Source organism: Choloepus didactylus, chromosome 21, assembly GCF_015220235.1.
Source record: "Choloepus didactylus isolate mChoDid1 chromosome 21, mChoDid1.pri, whole genome shotgun sequence".
Lineage (NCBI taxonomy): Eukaryota > Metazoa > Chordata > Mammalia > Pilosa > Megalonychidae > Choloepus > Choloepus didactylus.
The window spans coordinates 22,205,674-22,226,364 of NC_051327.1; the positions used below are offsets into that span (position 1 = coordinate 22,205,674).

Sequence of the window (20,691 nt, forward strand, 5' to 3'; positions counted from 1 at the left end):
GTTAATTGGCAAAATAGTGGGGATAATCAACTCTTCACTCAATAGGTTTTATATAATGAATTTAAATCCATAAAAGCTCTGTTTTAATTTACATTGGATCATAGTAACTATTTTTAAAGGGGAGGAGGTCCATGGGGTCCCATTTTTTCAAGACAGTTTGTAGGTACTGAGGACTTTTTAATTTATTGATCATTGGGTCAGAGTGTCCGTGCCAGCTATGGAATATTTTAGGGCTATGGGCATTATGACTGTGGGGAATTTAGGCAAGGCAATAGTTCTGATGGTTAAGATGAGGCATGCCTATTTGTCCTCTATTTTATGTTTAGTATGAGGGGGTACCTCATTTAAATTTATTAGGATCTCAGGTGTAAATGTAATTTGAGCCCCAGTATCGATGAAGGCTATGAGGTCTGCCAACTGATACATTTCAGCAGATGTGAAAATTAATTCAGAACCTCTGTTGTAGAGCTGCAAAAGCCAATCAGCAACCCCCCAAACACACACACAAACCTTTTTTTGTTGTTTTTTTTTTAAAACTCTTTTAGCAAATTTTGGTTTTCCTATTGGGTCTAATTGTGGGTTTCTGTTTTGGTTTTTTGTTTCTTTCTCCTATCCAGGATCCATCCTCCCCACCTCCCTCCCTCCCTTTCCTTCTTTTCTTTCCTTTTTTTCTGGGGCACAGTTACTATACAAACTTTGGGGGTTCGCTGTAGAGAGCTTTAAATCAGTTCATCAGGTTTAGAGGCCTTCCCCTAGGCAATGGTTGAATTAACTCCTTGGCTGCATGGTTTTCCCTGGATCCCTAAAGATCAGGATCTCTTCTGGTGACGGACACGTAGGCAGTAGGAACCCCAGCAGTGGCGGCATTTTGTAGGGTCCTAGTGAGCCATCTGCTGTGGGAGTGTGAACCTCAACGTACTACAGTGACTGCACTTTCGTGGATGACCACGCGAGGGGCCTGCATGTTGCACGAAGTGAGAGTCTCTTCCTGAGCCTGGCGTCAGTCATGGCACATGCTGAAATCGAGACCCACGATTCAATCCAACACACACGACCCAGGGCCGCTACAAGTGGGATAGAATTGACAGTCCTGAAATAAACCCTCACATTTATGGATTTTTAACAAGAGTGCCAAGACAATTCAATGGGGAAAGAATAGTCATTTCAACAAATGGTACAGGAGCAACTGGATATCCAAATACAGAAGAATGAGATTAGACCCCTACATCACATCATATACAAAAATTTACTTGAAATGTATCAAAGCCCTATATTTAAGAGCTAAAATTATAAAATTCCTAGAAGAAAACATACATGTAAATCTTTAGGATTAGGTAACGGTTTCTTAGTTATGACACAAAACACACAAGCAACCAAAGAAAAAAATAGATAAACTGCACTTAAAAGTAAAACTTTTGTGCTTCAAAAAATAGTACCAAAATGTGAAAAGACAAGCCACAGAATGGGAGAAAATATTTGCAAATCATATATCTTGATCAGGGATCTGTATTCAGATGTATAAATACAGTTACAACCCAACAAAAACAAAAAGATAAATAACCCCATTTAAAAACGGGCTTTGAAGGATTTGAACAGACAGTTACCCAAAGACGATATAGAAATGGCCAATAAGCACATGAAAAGATGCTCAATATCATTAGTCATTAGAGAAATGCAAATTCAGCAATGAGATATTACCTCTATGAGATGCTATTATGCAATGAGATATCACTTTCCACTGCTTAGAATAATAAAAAAAGAAAGAAGCAAAAATAAGGATTGGCAAAGAGGTTGTGATATTGGAACCTTCGTACATTACTTGTAGGAATGTAAAATGGTGCAGTCACTGTGGAAAACAGTTTGGCAGTTCCTCAAGAAAGTTAAACACAGATATATGATCAACAATTCCACTCCTAGGTCTATACCCAAGAGAATTGAAAATGTATGTTCCCACAAAAACGTGTACACAATTGTTCATAGCAGCATTATTCATGATAGACAAAGAGTGGAAATATCACAGTTATCCACCAACAGATGAAAGGATAAAAAAATTGTGGTATATCCATACAATGTAATATTATTTGGCAATGAATGAAGTACTGACTCATGCCACAATGTGGATGAACCTTGAAAACATTATGCTCAGTGAATGAAGCCAGTCACAAAAAACTACATATTGTATGATTCCATTTGTATGAAATGTCCATAATAAGGAAATCTATAGAGACAGACAGTAGGTTAGTGGTTGCTTAGAGATGGGAGGGAGGCAGGCAAGTATTAGAAGGAAATGGTGAGGGAATGGGTTTTCTGTTTGGGGTGATGAAAATATTCTAAAATTGATTGAAGCAATGCTTGCACAACTCTGTGAATATTCTAAAAGCCACTGAATATTTTATGTTTTAAATTTAAGGGTATGTTTTAAAATTAAGGGTGAATTTTATGGAATGTAAATTCTATCTCAGTAAAATAATAGAAAAAATATGAGGTTTTAGATCTTGGCAGGTGGATGAATTCCATTTACTAAGACGGGGAGATGGAGGAAGAAATCAAGAGTTCTCTTTTGGATGTAAGTTTGAGATGCCTAGAACACATTCTAGTGGAGCTGTCCAGTTGAGCAAATGGGTTTTGCGAGAGGCCAGGGCTAGAGATAAAAATTGGGTGAAGAAGTAGAGTCCCTGCTCTCTGGACCTTCCCAGTGTGTTTACTTGGCATGCCCTTCATTCGGGAGATGGAAAGAAACACCAACTTGCTCATCCTCAGAGAACTGTAGGTTCCTCATTGGTAGGAGCCATATTCATGCACAAATCAATTTAAGTCAATATGCATTTATGGAACCTTCTGTGGGTATGTTTACAAGGATGAGACATGGTTCTACCTTCAGCCTCTAGAATGAAAGGCAAACAGTTAAGTCGATTAAGCAAAAAAGACTCAGAAAGACTTCACCTAGCCAATGCTGGGGAGGGGGCATTTTCCATGGTGATTCTTCTTTAATGATCCTTTGCTCTACATTTAGCTGCAGATTGAACCAATGGAGTTGCTGAGCTCCGTCTTGATGGCTCATACAGCAGCCAATCGACTTTGCCTGGGGTTGGTTTTGGGGGATTCTTACAGAAGCGATTTCATTTTTACTGGAGTTCTCAGAGCAATAAAGAAGTTTGTCAAAACCAGGATTATGCACATTTGTTCCTGCGACTTTGTCCTTAACAGGCTGCTAGGTTCCCATTGTTTTCTCAAGGAAACCCAAGGCAAATTTACCAGGCTGCTTTGCTTCTCTCTACTAAGCAGTTCTGCTCTCTGTAGTTGTCAGTGCAAATATTCATGAGCACATTTTAAAACCCCGTTCAAGCAGAAATAAAGCACACAAGACTGCAGCTTGTGGGTAGATTGACATTTCCTTGTCACTCATCATCAGGCACAAGAGGGCATATCCAGGGGGAATAGTACAGTCAGATCCTGGCTTTCTGTGCTTGAGGGGGTGGCACAGAATGCAGAGGGTCTGTCTCAGCCCAAGGCTCAGGAGTCGCAAGAAATATCACATGTATTTTATTAAAAGGATATTTTATTATGAGACACCACACGTACAAAAGACTAGGTATAATGTATGCACATGCTTTAAAGAACAATCATAAACAGACATTTGTGTACCAACCACTCAGTTTAAAAACGATTTGTTTTAGGTACCGTCCTAGGTACTTGGGAGACATCAATAAACCACAGAGAAAAAGGTTCCAGCCCTTGTGAAGCTGACATTCTGGAAGGGGGAAGCAGATAATAACTATTAGATACAATGAGAAAGTAAATGATATAATTCGTTAGAAGTTGGTAGGTGCCCTGGAAAAAAGGAAAAGTGGAGCAGAATAAGGGGGAGTGGACATGTGGTTGTGGAGGGGTGTACAATTTTAGGTAGGGTGGTGGAGTAGAAGATGAAATTTGAGCAAAGACTTGAAGGAGATGAGGGAATTGGCTACTCAGATCTTTTTTGCATAATCAAACTTATACAGGTTCTTCTGTGATTTGCTTCTTTGACTCAACATTATTTTCCTGAAATTTCTCCAAGCTGATGTGTGTAGCTGTAGTGCATTAATTTTCGTAATTGTATAGTCTTTCTTTAATGCATGTACCACACTTATTTAACCATTCTTCTGATGAACTTTGGATTGTGTATATCTATTAGTGCAATATGCAAGAATTTTCTCTACAGCCAATACCTAGCAGTGCAATCACTAGGCTGAAAGGCGTGAACCTGTTCTCATTTACCTGAATATACCAAATTGTTTTCCAAAGAGGTTGTACCTATTTGTTTTTCCACCAGCAGTGGAAAGCCCTTATTGCTCCACATCCTCACCAACACTGAATATGTTCACACTTGTAATATTTTGCCAATCTGGTGGGAATAAAATAATTTTTTTAACTTTTAAAACATTATATTTGCTAAGATTCTAGCAATAGCTTTATGTAACAAGACACAGTGTACCCAGCCTGACACTTAACTTATATATGGTAAGCCTCAGCTTCAATATGAAGCTGTTAAAAAATATATATTGCAACCTGTTTTTTACATGCTAAGTATCTCGGCAAGTATGCTGTTAAACACAGTAATGAACTTAAGGCAGCAAGAGTAAGGAGTTACAAAAACTAAACATTGCAGCCTAAACAAAATTCATACATAAAATAACTATACTGGTTACCTAAAATCTTCCTGACTGGTTGAAACTTAAGAGTATAAAACATGCATTTTAGAATCTTTTAGCTATCTAGTTCAAAAAGTACCAGTGCTTATTTGAAACGATTCCTCTCCAAAGCCAAAGTGTAGCCTAAATTAATTCACATGACATAGCACAATATAATGCTAAAGGATATTCAGAATTATTGAAATGGAGGTGAATTCCAGAGCTTCTGTGGCTTTCTCATGTTGAACAAGGCCGTTTCTCTGGCTCATTCGAGGCAGCATACAATCCAGTCCAAGGATGTCACTGAGCTCAGTAAAGGGCGAGATGTTTTTCAAGCTCTGGTCTCCCGAGGAAGCCCGGCTGCTGCCTCCACAAAAATAGGATGTGTGAGCATCAGAGGCACGTTATCCTGCAGTAGAAGAGAAAGCAAACCCTCACTCTCACCCTAAAAGTTCCTTCCCCAGATAAATAAAAAGTATACAAGGTGGAAAAAAATTAAAATGCATTTATCTACAGAGTCAGGATTTTGGAATATCAATGTAATCCATATTTCAAAAATGCTAACTTAAGTTGGATATTTCTGATAACATCTTAAAGATGTGTTCAGATTCAATTTCGGTTGATTTACAATTAGGTAATTATAGTAAAAAAAAATTCACTTTATCCCAATATCTGAACCATTAGTACAACTGCAGTGTATTATCTCTCAGAGCCATTAAGCCCTGAAAGAGAGAGAGAGAAAAAAAAAGATATTGAAGCAGCAGGAAACAAGTATAGCCCTTTACACAGCAGCACCTAAGTGGCTACTGAAAGTCCAGGAATGTTTCTAAAAACAAGAAAAATCATGCACTCGAGTAAATATGTCATAATTTTCACAGCTGAAATTTCCTTAGACACTGCACTTTCTCTACAAGGGAAGCCTGATTTTTCTTAATGTTACGGAGAATCAGGACTTGAACTAGCAGCCTTCTTTTTCTTCCTCCTACTGTGTTTCTTATGCTTCTTTTTCTTTTCTCTCTCTTTTTTTTTTTTTTTTTTGCTTTTTCTGTTGCTTTTTCTCGTTCTTCACTGCTTTTCTTTTTTGCTTGTACCTCCTCAATATAGTCCAATTCTGACAAGGACTCAAATGATAAAGGTTTATCTTCAGGGCACATCTTTCTTCCTTTTTTTTTTTTTTTTTTTTTTTTTTTGCTGAGTACTTTATTGTCCTTTTTTTTTTCAGTTGAATCCTTTGACTTCGTTTTCTTTTTCAAACTATCCTTACTGTCTTATTCAGTTTCTGATATGAAACTTTCTGAAGATTTATGTGAACTGTTCTTTTTCTTTCTCCTTTTCCCTTGTTGTTTATGCTCATCTTCAACTGCTGGAGAAATCAGAACTTGATGAAGAAGAGGAATACCTATCAGATTCTTTCTTCTCTTTTTTCCCTCTTTTTTTTTTTTTTTTTGGATGAGCTCTCACTTCCACTTAATAATTTCTCCCAGTGTTTTTCTAGTTCTTTCTCCCAGGTCTCATTTATTTTTTCTTCAAATTCAGCCAAAGCCTTGGAGCCGTTCTTTTTCTTTTCCAGTTGATCTTTCCAGGTGGGTCTGGGTGGATTCAGATGCTCTCATCTCATTGGCTGAAGACTGGAACGGATCCATGGTTCTGGACGCTGTTCTTAGGTTCACATAGGCCTGGGTGTGCACGAGGAGCGGAAGTGGGCGTCCCGAGGAGCGGAAGTGGGCGTCCCGAGGAGCGGAAGTGGGCGTCCCGAGGAGCGGAAGTGGGCCGTCCCGAGGCGCATCGGTGTCCCGGAACCACCCTGAGCTTAGACTTTGTAGTATCATACAGGAGGGGAAAGATTTCCTCCTATCCCTTACAGCTCTAAAAATTGGGCACTGCTGGCCTGGGTGCGCCAGGAAGGGAGCCAGGGAGCAGCACAGAGGGCTCGATGGGATGCGGATCAAATAATTTTTAATTTGCTTTGAAGTTGTAGTTCCCTGTTTAGTACTGCAATGGGGCGTCTTTTCATATGTTTATAGACATTTGTGTTTCTTCTGTGAAATGACTGTTTATGTAGTTTGCCTTCAGTTTGCTTGCCTTTGTCTTATTGACTGTAGGAGTTCTTTGGGTTCTAGAAACTTACCCTCTGGCAGTTACTTGTGATGCAAATCCTTTCTTAGTCTGTGCCATGTCTTTTTATTCTAGGATACCTCTTGATGATCATGTGTCCTTAATTTTGTTGAAGTAAAATTAAATCAGTCTTTCCCTTTAGGGTTATGTCTTTTGGTATCTTCTTTAAGAATTCAAGTATTATCTTCTATTACTTTTATGTTTGCCTTTCATATTTAGGTCTTGAAACCATCTAGAAATCAGTTTGTGTGAGAGATGGATCCAAATTAAATTTTTATGTGGGTAACCAATTGTCCTAACACTATTTATCATATAGTTCCAGTGCCATCCCATACAACTTTGTGCACTGATGAAAATGTTCTATGTCTACCCTGTCCAACACAGACAACCACCAGCCACATGTGGCTACTGAATTCTTAACATAAATCTAAATTTAAATAGCTATCTGTAACTAGCAGCAATCATATCAGACAGCGCAGACTATATTTTCCCCAAAGTCAGTTATCCAATTTCCACATATGGATTGGGACTGCTTCTGGGATCTCTTGCTCAAATGATCTATTTGCCCATCTCTGCGTGCATACCTACCAGCCTGTCTTGATTCTATAGCATCATAATAGGTTTTGATACTTGGTCAAATAAGTACCCTCACGTTCTTCTTATTCTTCAGAATTATATTGTCTGTGTTTTTACCCTTTGCTCTCCAGTCACTTTTGGGAATCAGTTTGTCAAGTTCATGGAACACTCAGTTGGCATTTTGTTTGTGATTGCTGGAATCCATAAATTTGGGGGGAAATGACATATTTACGATATCAAGTCTTGCATCCATAAAGCATGGGATATATATTCATTTATTTAGATTTTCAAGCCTTTTAATGAAGTTTTTATAATTTTCCGCAAACTTTCAAAGTTAGATTTATATCTGTGTACCCTATTTTACAAATAGTATCTTTAAGAATTGCACTTTCTAATTATTTGCACCTGGGGCATATGAAAGTAATTGATTTTTGTATATCAATTTTATATCCAGCAATCTTACAGAACTGTTTTCTTAATTCGAAGAATTATTCCTTTGGGTTTTCTATGTGGACCATATAATCTGCCAGGAATGACACTTTTATTTCTTCCTTTCCTATTTCTCATAACTATTATTTCTTTTTCTTGTGTTATTGCACTAAAAGCTTCCTTACCTTTTCTCTGATTTTAAAGAAAATGCTTCAGTATTGAGGATATTGTTTGCTTCAATTTTTAAAAATCCCTTCTATTCCTAGTTTACTAAGATCTTTTTTCCTTTTAAAATAATGAATGGCTGTTGAATTTCATTGGAAACTTTTTCTGCATCCATTTGAGATGGTCAAATATTTTTCTTTAATCTGTTAAGCTACATTGATAAAGCTACATTGATAAAGCTTTCTAATGCTGTCCAACCTTCCATATTAAATCCAACTAGACCATGGTGTATTATCCTTTTTGTATATTGCTGGACTTGGCTTGTCAGTATTCGCTTAGGATCTTTTTGTCTGTATTCATGAGTGACATTTGCCTCCAGTTTTCATTTTCACCTCTCTTTGTCTGATTTCGGGATTACGGTTAGATAGTTGTCTCCTACAAAGAGTCGGGAGGGTTTCCCATGCTTCTATTCTCTGAGTTAGTGTCAGGTTGGAATATTCTATTCCTGAAAGCTTTATAAAACTGTATAAGCCTGGCATTTTCCTGAGGGAAGATTTTAAACTACTGTTTCAATTTCCCTAGTGGTTACGAGACTACTTTTCTTCTTATCTCAGTTTTGGCAACTTATATTTTTCTAAGAATACATCCATTTGCTCAAGATGTATTGACCTAAATTTGTTTATAATATTTTCTTACCTTTTTAAAACATGAGTCAAATCTTGTTATGTTCATTTTGTTATTTTTTATTTTATTTTTATCTCCTCTTTTAAAAAAATCTTCATCAATATTATCACTAATATATTTCCTAATTTCCATTATGATTTCTTCTCTGACCCCTAAATTTCTTAGAAGTATATTTAAAATTTTCAAATATGTGGCTTTTTTTTTTTTTTAACAAAAAAGATCTTTTATTATTGATTTCTAACTCAGTTGCATTTTGGTCAGATTGTATGGGGTAGATAGCAATTCTTTGGAACCTATTGAGAACATCTTTGGGCCTGGAATATAGTTAATTTTTGTAAATGTTGCATTTTTGCTTGAGAAGAAAGTGTATTCTCCAGTTTGGGGGCACATCATTCTACATATGCCCATTAGATAGGCTTGCTAGTTCTGTTGCCCAGATCTTCTCTATTCTCCTCATTATTTTGACTTTTTAAATTTTATCAGTTATTGAGAAAGATGTCAGATTCTCCCACTGTGATTATGGGTTTATAAATTTCTCCTTGCGAGTCTGTTAACTTTTTGCTTTATATATTTTAAGTTTGTGTTATTAAATGCATATAGATTTAGAATTTTTTATCTTCTTGGTAGTTGCGATTTTTCTCATTTTCATCTTATTATGTTCATATCTCTAAGTAGATTTTTATGGCAGTGCAATATTAGCTTTCTTCTGCTTGGTATTTACTTTATAATTCCTTTTCCATCCTATGATTCTCAATCTTTCCGGGATCTTATATTTTAGACCTGCCTCTTATATATAGCGTATAGAAGAATTACATATCTGTTCGTCATTCTGATGATCTTTGTCTTTTAACTGAAGTGTGTAGTCTGTTTGCCTTGATTGTGATTGCTAAGTTTAAATTTATTTCTGACATCTTATGTTACATTTCATCCATGTTTTTTCTCCTCTTTATTTTCATTTGGATTGAGTTTTATTTTTCTTTCTACTAATTTAGAAATTATGCATTCAACATCTTTTCTTTTACTGGCTACCCTAGAAAATCTTTAATGGATTATTAACTTAAAAATTTCAAATTAATCATATATTTACCCTTCTTCTAAATAATACATGGACATAGAGTGATTTAGCACCAATCAACCTGCTCTGATGTGTGCTATTTTATTCCATTTTAACACCACAAATAAGACATTGTTATCATTATTTTATATAGGCAGGTTTTTTTTGTTGTTGTTCTTAGATTTACCCATGTGTTTCTCACTCTCTTTGCTCATTATCCCTCCCGCATCTCAGACCTTTCTTCTGAGGTCTGAATCAATAAATTCAAACATCACTTTCCTTCTTGAAGTAAATACTTTAGAAGGTCCTTAATGAAGGTCTGTTGGTAGTAAACGGTCTCAGTTTGTGTTTATCTGAAAAAGTCTTTATTTGACCCTGTCTTAGCCTGGGTTCTTTAGAAAGTGGACCATGAGGTGAGGACGAACGTGCTGCTATTTCCTTAGGAGGTACAAGCCTTGAGGGAAAGGAGGAAGCAAAGCAAGGGACAATGCAGACTGCCCAGGTCCCTGCCACAGCTGGATGCAGCACAGTGGGTCTTTCAGCAGGAGGAGTCTATGCTCCCAGTTCTCTTCCATTTTTCCCATTTGCCATTGCTCAAGATGCACCCACTGGGTGCTAACTCACTCATCTTTCAGTGTGCAAAATCTGGCTCTTGGCAGACATGCAGGAAGTCAGATCTCTTGTCCTGCTGTAGAGCATCTCATCTGAGTTTGGAAGCAGAGGGGGACTGGGCAGGGGTGAGATGCTGACCATGAGAGAAAAAGAAGAGGCACTGGAGAGAATCTGAGGGTGTGTCCAAGATTTGTGTCTAATACAGATTCTGTTCTTTAAAAATATTTTTGCTGGGTACTCTTCCAGGTTATAGCTATATTCTCAGTCTTTCATGCTACTATTCCACCATCCTCTAGCTTACCTTTTTTTTTTAACTCCAAAAAATGTTTTTGTTTCATTTTAATTTTGTCAACACTTAAAAAATTTGACTATTTATCATAAAAATCTGTGTTTCTGATTTCTCTTGAAAATGCTCAAGATTTGGCATCTTGGGACCAGATTCTCACATGACCTCAGTCAGCTGGAACTAAGTGGTGCTCCCACGTTAAACAGGGCTAGTGTTCTCAGATCTACTCGTGCTTTTAAATTCAGCCTGTCTCACTCATCTTTCTTTCTTTCTTTTTTTTTTTTTTAACCAATTTGGTCTTTGAATTTGTAACTCCTAAGTTAAGATATTTGCTGGTCAGCTGAAGAGAGACCGTTCATTTCCAGGTCTTCTTTCTATAAGTCTGAGTTATACTCTATTTTGGCCTTGAAGGGTTGTATTATTTCAGTTATATTTCTTGACCCTGAGTTTCTTGAGACTTAACGCTGACTGCTCCTCCAACGGTTAAGTATCTTATTTTGCCTAAACCAAAGAAATTCTGTGTTTGGTTTGGGGCATAGAAACCCAAAAAGAAAAAGTGAGTTGGCTTAATCCTCTAGTAGAACTTTCAACTCTCTGGGTAATGAAAGTCTCTGGCTCTTGGTGAATGTTCCATGAGCACTTGAGAAGAACGTAAATTCTGGGTGGAGTGTTCTGTAAATGCCAGTAAATCAAGTCAGTTGATAGTGTTTTTCAGATCTTCAGTATCATTGTTGATTTTCTGTCTACTTGTTCTGTTGATTAATGAAGGAGGAGTGTTGAAGTCTCCAAGTATAACTGTGGATTTGTCTATTTCTCCTTGCAGTTTTATCAATTTTTGCTTCACTTATTTTGGTCTTGAAATGCATAGACATTTAGGATTTTTATGTCTTCTTAATGAATTTTATAATTATTAAATACCCTCTTTATTTCTGGCATTATTCTTTGCTCTGAAATCTACTTTGTCTGATATTAATATAACCACTCCAGCTTTCTTTTGATTAGTATCAGTATGATATCTTTTTCCATTCCTCTAATTTTAACTTTGTAAAAAAAAGTTTAAAGAGTGTTTATTGTAGGCAAAATAGTTGGGTGTTGCTCTTTCCTCTTATCTGACAAACTCTGCCTTTAATTCAGGGTAATTAGACCATTTACATTTATTGTGGCTATTGCTATTGTTAGGTTTAAATCTATTGACTTGCTATTTGTTTTGTATTTGTCCCATCATTCTTTGTTTTCCTTTTTTTAAGTATTAGTATGAGATATCTTTTTCTATCCCTCTACTTTTAATTTTGTAAAAAAAGTTTAAAGTGTGTTTATTGTAAGCAAAGTAGTTGCGTTTTGCTCTTTTATCCAATCTGACAAACTCTGCCTTTAATTCAGTGTAATTAGACCATTTACATTTATTGTGGCTATTGATATTGTTAGGTTTAAATGTATTGACTTGCTATTTGTTCTATATTTGTCCCAACATTCTTTATTTTCCTTTTTTTTTTTTCTGCATTCTTTCGGATTGAGTATTTTGAGTATTTTCATCTTATCTCTTTTGTTGACTTATTAACTATAGCTCTTGATTTTGTTAATTTGATGGTTGCTTTAGGGTTTATAGTATATATCTTCAACTTATTAAGTTTACGTTCAAGTAATATTATACCGCTTCACATATGGTATAAGAACCTGAATACTGTACTCCCATTTCTTCCCTTCTGACCTTTGGAGTGTTTTTGTTGTACATTTTACTTCTACATTGTTGTATACATCACACTGCAATGTTACTGTTTTTGTTTAAACTGTCAGTTATAGTTTAAAGATGTTTAACTAATAAGGAAAAAACCTTGTATATGAACCCACCTACTTACCATTTCTCATTTTTCTTCATTCCTTTGTGTAGACTCATATTTCCATCCCTGCTACCACTTCACTTCTGTGCAGCCCATTTGTGCCTTCTGTCCCCTTCACAACCACCCTGAGGCCAGGTGGCCATACTGGGCTCTAGTGGGGAAGGGATACCAGAGAGGGGAAAGAAAAACACAGGCACAAAACCTCCACCAGCCAAACACCAGGAACTGCCACTCAAGAGCACCTTCTGTATACATGCCATTGCACCTTGCTGATTGCCTGCAGTGGCTTCCTAATTGGTCCCCTCTCTCCACCCAGCAGTAAGTCACCCTTTTAAAAAATATTTTATCATGTTAACATATCTATAATATAAAGTTTGCCATTTTAACCATTTTTAAGTGTACAATTTGGTGGCATTAAGTACATTCACAGTGTTACGTACCCATCATCACAATGTCCAACACTTTTCCATCACCACAATCAGAAACTCTGTCCCCATTAAGCATTAACTCCCCATTCCTGCCTCCCCCAGCCCCTGGTCACATCTGACCCACTTTCTGTCTTTATGAATTTGCTTATTGTAGATATTTCATATAAGGAGAATTATACAATATTTGTCCTTTTGTGTCTTGCTTATTTCACTTACCAACATAATATCTTCAAAGTTCACCCATGTTGTAGCATGTATCAGAACTTCATTCCTTTTCATGACTGAGTAATATTCCATTGTGTGTGTGTGTGTGTGCGTGTGTGTGTGTGTGTATCCCATTTTGCTTATCCATTCATTTGGCTTCCACTTTTGGCTGTTGTCAGTAATGCTGCTATGAACATCCGTATACGAGTACTTGTTTTAATCCCTGTTTTTGGTTCTTTGGGTATATACCTGGAAGGGAAATTGCTGGGTCATATGGTAATATTGCATTTAACTTTTTGAGGAATTGCCAAACTGTTCTGCACAGCAGCTGTACCATTTTACATTCTCACAAGTCATCCTTTTAACAACAAATTCGGTCGCACCACTCCCTGCTTCAGACCCTCCAGTGGCTTCTTCCCCTTGGTCTTGGATCCAGCCTAAGGCCCTGCGACCTCTGCCTTCCACTCCGACAGCCTTGTCCTACTCTCACGGCCTTGCCTTCCAAAACTTCAGGTACGCGGCCCTCTGTTTTCTGCAAAGGAAATCCTTCTCCTACCTCAGGGCCCTGGCATCTGCTGTTCCCGCTGCCTGGAATGCTTTCCCACCAGCTCTTCACGCAGCTGCCTCTCCTTCCATCCCCTACTCTGTTTCACTTCATCGTGCTTATTGCCTGTGGAGCACGTGGCAACATTTGCTTATTTACTTAATATTACTTGTTTCCCTTTAATAAAATATCAGTTTGGTTGAAGTTCTGAGACGTGCTGCAAGATGGATGTTTCAGTTTTGCCAGGCTGTTATGACAAATACCATACAGTGGGTTGGCTTACACGATGGAAATATATTGGCTCACAGTTCTGAGGCTAGGGGAGGTCAAAGTTCAGATGTCAGCAAGGTGATTCCTTCTTCCCAAAGTCTATAACATTCTGGCGCTGGCTGCCGGCGATCCTTGGGGTTCCTTGGCTGTATCCCTGCCTCGTGTCACAGGGCAAAGCCTGTTCCTTTCTCTTCCAAGTTCCATTGACTTCCAGCTCCCAGCTCCTCTGTGGCTTTCTCTCAACTCTGGCTAATTCCTGCATATAAAGGACTCCAGCGATCTGGAATACGACCCACCTTCATTCAGTTGGGCTAAATGTAACTAAAAATTGTATCTTCAAGAAGTCGTAAATACGGTATCTTCCAGAAGAAATGCAGACCAAGATAAAGAATGTGTCTCAACTGGGGTTCATAATTCAATCGACCACAGTGGATGAACCTCAAAATCATTTGTCTAGTGAAAGAAGCCAGACACATAAGGACAAATATTGCAGGATTCCACTTATATAAAATATATAGAAACAGCAAATTCACAGAGACCAAAAGTAATTAAAGGTTTCCAGGGCATGGGAGGGGGAAGAAGGAAGAGGTGTTGTTTGGTGGGTATGGAGTGTCTGTAAATTTTGGAAATTTTTAAACAAAATAAATTTTTAGAAATCAGGTTCTAAATCCAGCTTGGCCACACACACAAAACCAGTGTCGTGAGAGTGGGGACCTCATTCCTCTAGTTTACTCCAGTATCTGCAGTGCCTAGAACTTCACAAGCGCCCAGTGAATATTTGCTGATTGAATGGATGGATGACCTTGAAATTTGAGTCCCAGCCCAATTGTCTGTCTTGGTCTGGATGTGTGTCAGCCTGAGGTCAAGGCTCTGGTGAGGACGCAGCTGGGGAGGTGGAGGTGGGCTGGGTGGGAGCCGGGCTCAGCCTGCAGGGAGGAGGACGGCCAGCAGCCACCTGTCCCCGGGCCTCCCACAGACACAGGTGCCCGGTTCCCAGGAGCCCCGTCCCAGCACATCCTCAGTAGCTGCCAGTCTTGGGACAAGGACTCGACCAAATACGGTCTGTCTGGCCATCTGTTTCCGCTGGGGTTCTCCAGAGAAACAGAACCAACAGGATGTATTGTGTATATGTATATATATATTAAGGGATTTATTTTAAGGAATTGGCTCAACTGACTGTTGGGACTGGCAAGTCTGAAATCCTTAGTGCAGGCTGGCAAGCTGGCAGCTCAGAGAAGAGATGGTGTTGTCCTGAGGCCTAATTTCCTTTCTCTGGAAACCTCAGTTCTTTGCTCTTAAAGGTTCCAATGGATTGGATGAGGCCCACCCACATTCTGGAGGGTCATGTCCTTTACTAAAAGACAACTGATCATGGATGCCAGTGACATCTACTAAATACCTCCATAGCAACACCGGGGATGGGGTTTGACTGAACACCTGGGCACTGTGACCCAGCCAAGTCGGCATATAAAAGTCCCCATCTCTGACCCTGCTCACCTGTCCAGGTATTACGTGATGACCCAGGTGCACCTGAGGAGGGCACTGGGCCAGCTGGGGAGCAGCTCCCCCATGCCCTTCCTTTGGGCAAATGCTCCCCGAGCCCATTCTGGGTTGGCTGGTGTCCCAGGGAGGCCCCTGGAGAGGCAGCCCAGCACCTTCCCCTGCAGGCAGCCACCCCCCAGGGATGCAGCTGGGTTGTCACAGCCACAGCTTTCACATCACCTGGTTCCCCGGCTGCCAGGCAGCTGGGCCTCTGGCGGGGCGCAGACATCCAGGGGTGGTGTGGGGAGAAGGGCGCGGTGCCCCTTGGCTCTTGGCTCGGTTTGCAGCTGAAGAGGTCCGATGTCTAAGGGGACTTGGCTCCGGCCACAGCCCAGGTGGGTTCGAGGGGTGAGCTCCAGGTGTCACCCCCACCCCCAGGATAGCAGAGCCCGAGCATCCTGCTGACTCGTAGCCGCTCCTCAGGGATCATTGGGAGGAGCTTCTCCCCAGGGACCCCTCCTCACGGCCCCCACCAACTCCCCCTGCCCCAGCTCCTGTTCTATTTTAAGATTTTCCAGTCCAAGAAAAAGGAAAATGGGACAAATAAACGTGTGTGCGTCCAGCAGAGAGAGTGGAGTGGAGGTGGCCGCCAGGAGGCAAGCAGAGCTGTTTCTCACGAAAACATTCAGCCTGGCTCACAGCTAGACCCAGGGGAGATGCAGCACTGAGATCAGCCCTGTTTACAAGCAGGGAAACTGAGGCCACAGACTTCTAACAAAGCCAGGACTCACTCCCAGGTCTCCTGTAGTATCTTGTGCATGCTTACTCTGCACACCTATTCTCTTAATAATAGAATGTGAGCTTTCTGCCTCCCTGCCCCCCTGGGATGTAATGTAAAAATAACTACTTCATTTAGTCTGTCTACAAACCAGAGTGTGCACAGTCCATGGTGATGGGGTGGCTCCCGTGCTCTGGCCTCGGCAGGGAATGCGAAGCCCCCGTCCCTCCTCGGCAGCGTGGGACTGCCCAGCTCTGCTTCCCTGTACTCTGTCTGCTGGGACACGCGTGACAGGTCCCGTCCACATGCCTGGCACACGCCGAGCCCTGACCCAGATTAAATCGAGCCCCTGGGGACGCTCACAGTGACCATAATTCACACCCGCCAGCTGGTGATGTTTCATTGCGGAGGGTCCGAGCTGCCTGGTGGTCGTTAGCTCGCAGGACGTGTGGCTGGTATTGTGGGGTGAATTGGGTCCCCCAAAAAGACATGTTTAAGTCCGAACCCCCAGTCCTTTGAATGTGACTGTGCCAGTTTGAAACTGTTATGTACCCCAGGAAAGGCCATGTTCTTTTAATCCAGTCTTGTGGATACAGACTTATTGCGGGTGGGACCTTTTGATTAGGCTGTTTCCATGGAGGTGTGGCCTCGCCCACTCAAGGTGGGTCTTGACTAGTTTACTGGAGTCCTTAGAAGAGCTCAGGGGCAACACAGAGCCAGTCACTTGGAGACACACTGGGAGATGCAGACAGAAGGACGTTTGGAGATGCTAAGTGAAGGGATGAAGCCCAGAGTTTGCCCTGGAGAAGCTAAGAGAGGACCCCCAGACGCTTAGAGAGAAATGCCCTGGGAGAACAAGCAAGGATGCACAGGAGTTGAGAGAGAGAAGCTAAGAGAGACAGAAGCTCAGAGACATTTTGGAGAAGCCATTTTGAAACCAGAACCTGGGAGCAAAGGACCAGCAGACGCCAGTCACATGCCTTTCCAGCTGACAGGTTCCAGACACCATTGGCCTTTCTTCAGTGAAGGTATCCTTTTGTTGATGCCTTAGTTTGGACACTTTTATGGCCCTACAACTGTAAATTTTTAACCTAATAAATCCCCTTTATTAAAGCCAATCTATTTCTGGTATTTTGCATAATGGCAACTCTAGCAAACCAGAACAGTGACCTTATTTGAAACAGATCTTTGGAAATGTGATGAGTTAAGGTGAAGGCAAACTGGCCTAGGGTGGGCCTCATCCAGTGGGCCTGGGGTCCTATAAGAAGAGGGAAATCTGAACCTAGAGACAGAGAGGAGGACGTGAAGACGGAGGCTGAGGTGGGAGGGATACAGCCACAAGCCAAGGAAGCCAGTGGCTTCCAGAAGATGGAAGAGCCAGGGAGGAGTCTCCTAGAGCCTTCAGATGGGTGGGGCGTGGCCCTGCCAACACCTTAACTTCTGATTCCAGACTTCCAGCCTCCAGACCAAGAGAGAAGGATTTCCTGCTGCTCTCAGCCCGCCAGTTTGTGGGACTCTGCTACGCAGCCCTGGGTAGATGGGGTCTGGCCCTCGCTGCACTCGCTGGGGCCTGGGTAAGCCGCCCTCCTGCTCTGGGTCGTCTGGAACGTGCACTGGAATTCGTGCCATCCCTCTGCTCCAGAACGGATCCAGGGGCATTTTTACAACAATCCCTCACAAGGATGCTCTGGGGGGCTGGAATTTCTGTACACTACTCACCATCCCTGGAAAGGCAGACAGGGTTGAGGATTCACAGAGGAGCACTCTGGGGCTGAAGAGAAAGGTGCTGGTCTAAGTTCAACCGGCCAGCCTGGGGTAGCTCTGGTTACACTGTCCTGGGGCCTGGGTCCCGCAGAGACCCAGGGAGATGCCCGAGGTGGGGCCTGGGCCAGCACTGGCCAGGGAAAGGAGCTGCCCCTGGAAGCTTCTAGGTGGCCCCTGGGAGCCCAGGGACAGCCCCAGCCGTCTGGGGAGGGGCACGGCCAGGCGTCCAGGGCCAAGCTCTGTTCCCACGGCCCTGCTCTTCTGTTTTCCTCCCTCCCTGGCTCTTTCTCCCTCTACAAATACTTGCTGCTGCTCGGTGAGCTGCTGCTATGGTTACAGGCATCCCAGGAGCTGAGGGTCCAGGTTGGACTTTATACCTCTTTAAAATTCAAGACCCAGAGTAAACAGCTGCTTCTTAAAGCCCCAGACCTGCAGGTGACAGCGTCACCATCGCCTGAGGCTGTAGGCCGCTGGCTAACCGAGGGATCAGGGAGCACAGAAGTGGGGCTCCAGGGTTCCCCCAGGCCTTGCTGCCCAGAGGGAGAGAAGAGCTTGAGGCCACAGAGGACCCCAACCAGGGAAAGAAATGCCCCAGGGTTCATCCCTGCCCTGAAGAGGGGTCTCTCCTGGTCAGCAGGGGCCCCAGTCTCCAGTGGCCCTGGGGGACTGAGTTCTGATTGGGAACCCCTCACCCCCATCCCATACCAGTGGTGTCAACCTGAGCAAGTCCTCCGGGCCTTAGATTGCTCATCTGTAAAATAAGGGTGACTTACTCTCGTGGGCTGATTTCAAGGACTAAAGGAACAAGGGTGGAGAACGTGCTTTGTGAGAAGGGAAGTGTACTTGGGACTGCATGGCTAACACCAAGAGCCACTGAGGCTCCTGGCTATAATTGATATAAACACGAGTTTGCGTTCCTCCACCCAGCTCCCTCTTGGCGTGACTTGGGAGCCAGTGACACAACGTCTCTGAGCTTCAACTTCCCACCTGGACAAGGGGTGAACAAAGCACAAGGTCTGAGGATCGAAGGAGCCAAGACGCACGTGTTAGCTATTGCCACGTAACAAATTACTCCAAAACTTAGCAGCTGAAGACAACGGACACTTACCGTTTCAGCTGCTGGAGGTCAGAAGTCCTGGAAAGGCTTAGCAAGGTGGTTCTTCTGATTGCGACCTTTCGTGGTCCAGATGCTCTTGACTGAGGCGGCTGTCTCCGGAGGTTTGACCAGGGCTGGAGGATCCGCTGCCAAGATGGCAGGAAGCCTCCATCCCTGACCACGTGGGCCTCTGAGTGGACGTGCTGATGGCTCCTGTCTTCCCCCAGAGCTAGTGATCTGAGAGTGGCAGACCAAGACAGTACCGTGCAGTAATGTCTTTTATAACCCAGCCTGGAAGTGACAAACCATCACTTCTGCTTTTTCCACCAGCCGCACAGACCCCGCCTGGGACGATGTGTGGGAGGGCTATCTTGAATTCCTAGGGCTGCTGGAGCAAAGTGCCACAGCCGGGGCAGTTGAAACCCACAGGAGTTTATTTGCTCTCGGTTCTGAGGCCAGAGTCTGAAATCGAGGTGTCAGCAGGGCCGTGCTCCCTCTGAGCCCTGGAGGGAGGCTGTTTTCTGGCCTCCTCCAGCCCCGGATGTTTCGCCGGCTCTCCATAGCGCTCCTTGGCTGGCAGCTGCAGAGCTTCGCTCTCTGCCTCTGCCGTCACATGGCCTCTCCCCTGTGTCTGTCTGTCTGTGTCCACATGTCCTCCACTTATAAGGACACCAGTCCTTTTGGATGGGAGCCCCCTAATGCAGGATGGCCTCATCTTTACTAAGCACATCTTCCCATTTCCAAATAATGTCACAGTCACAGGACTGGCGGTTAGGACACGAGAATGTCTTTCTTTCTTTTTTTGGTGGGGCACAAAATTCAACCCTTAACAAGGTCTACACAGGGTTATGACCGCCAGGAGGCAGAGACTGCAGGGGTCATCTTGGAGGCTGGGTACCACATGAGGGAAGTTCTCCAATACTAAGAATACGGGGGTGACACTGTTATTGTAGAGGACACAGACCCAGAACCTCAAATGACTTAGGGTTGGAGAAGGGAGCGCAGGGAAGACACAGGAAAGGCAGCAGACAGGGACCCCAGGCCCCAGGTGAGGCAGACGCTCCCTGGGCAGAGAGCCCTGGTGACCCGACCTGCAGGGCCAGGTGGGGTGGTGGCCGGAGACCAGGAGAAGGGAGAGACCAGCAGACACAGTACGTGCCTTGCCATGTGACAGAGGAGTCCAGGATCGCCGGCAGCCGGTCTCCAGGAAGAAGGTATCATCTTGACGATGGCTCGCTTTGGACATTTTCACAGCCTCAGAACTGTAAGCTCGTAAGTCACAAATTCCCATTGTAAAAGCCAACACATTCCATGGTATCTGCTTCGAGCAGCTTAGCAAACTAGAACATGGGAGACGCAACTTGACTCAGAAGGAGAATAAAGGGGATTTTCAGCTTACTCTCCTGCCTACGTGGAGACAGTTGCTGGCTGTGCAATTATTAGGTGCCTGCTGTGTGCCAGGCCCTGGGGGAGATCCTTGGGAAATGTCCCAAGATGTCAGCCCCTGCTCCAGCTGTGGCTTAATGGTAATGCCCTCTCTCTTCCTTGTAACTGGACCCAGCCCACCTTCAGGGAGGTGTCCCTGACCACAGGAGCTGACTTCTCACCTGCATCTGCATAGTGGTTATTAGAATGGACGGTGGACATTCTCTACACTCCCTGCTCTGCTGTGTTTGGGATGGGGTGCCGAGTCCAT

The 20,691-nt window shown here is 42.7% G+C and overlaps 1 pseudogene; it reads right to left on the reverse strand.

The window, feature by feature from the left end:
• Positions 1 to 5,606: 5,606 nt before the first annotated feature.
• LOC119517181 lies at positions 5,607 to 19,556 on the reverse strand (annotated as a pseudogene).
• Between the last annotated feature and the right edge of the window lie 1,135 nt (positions 19,557 to 20,691).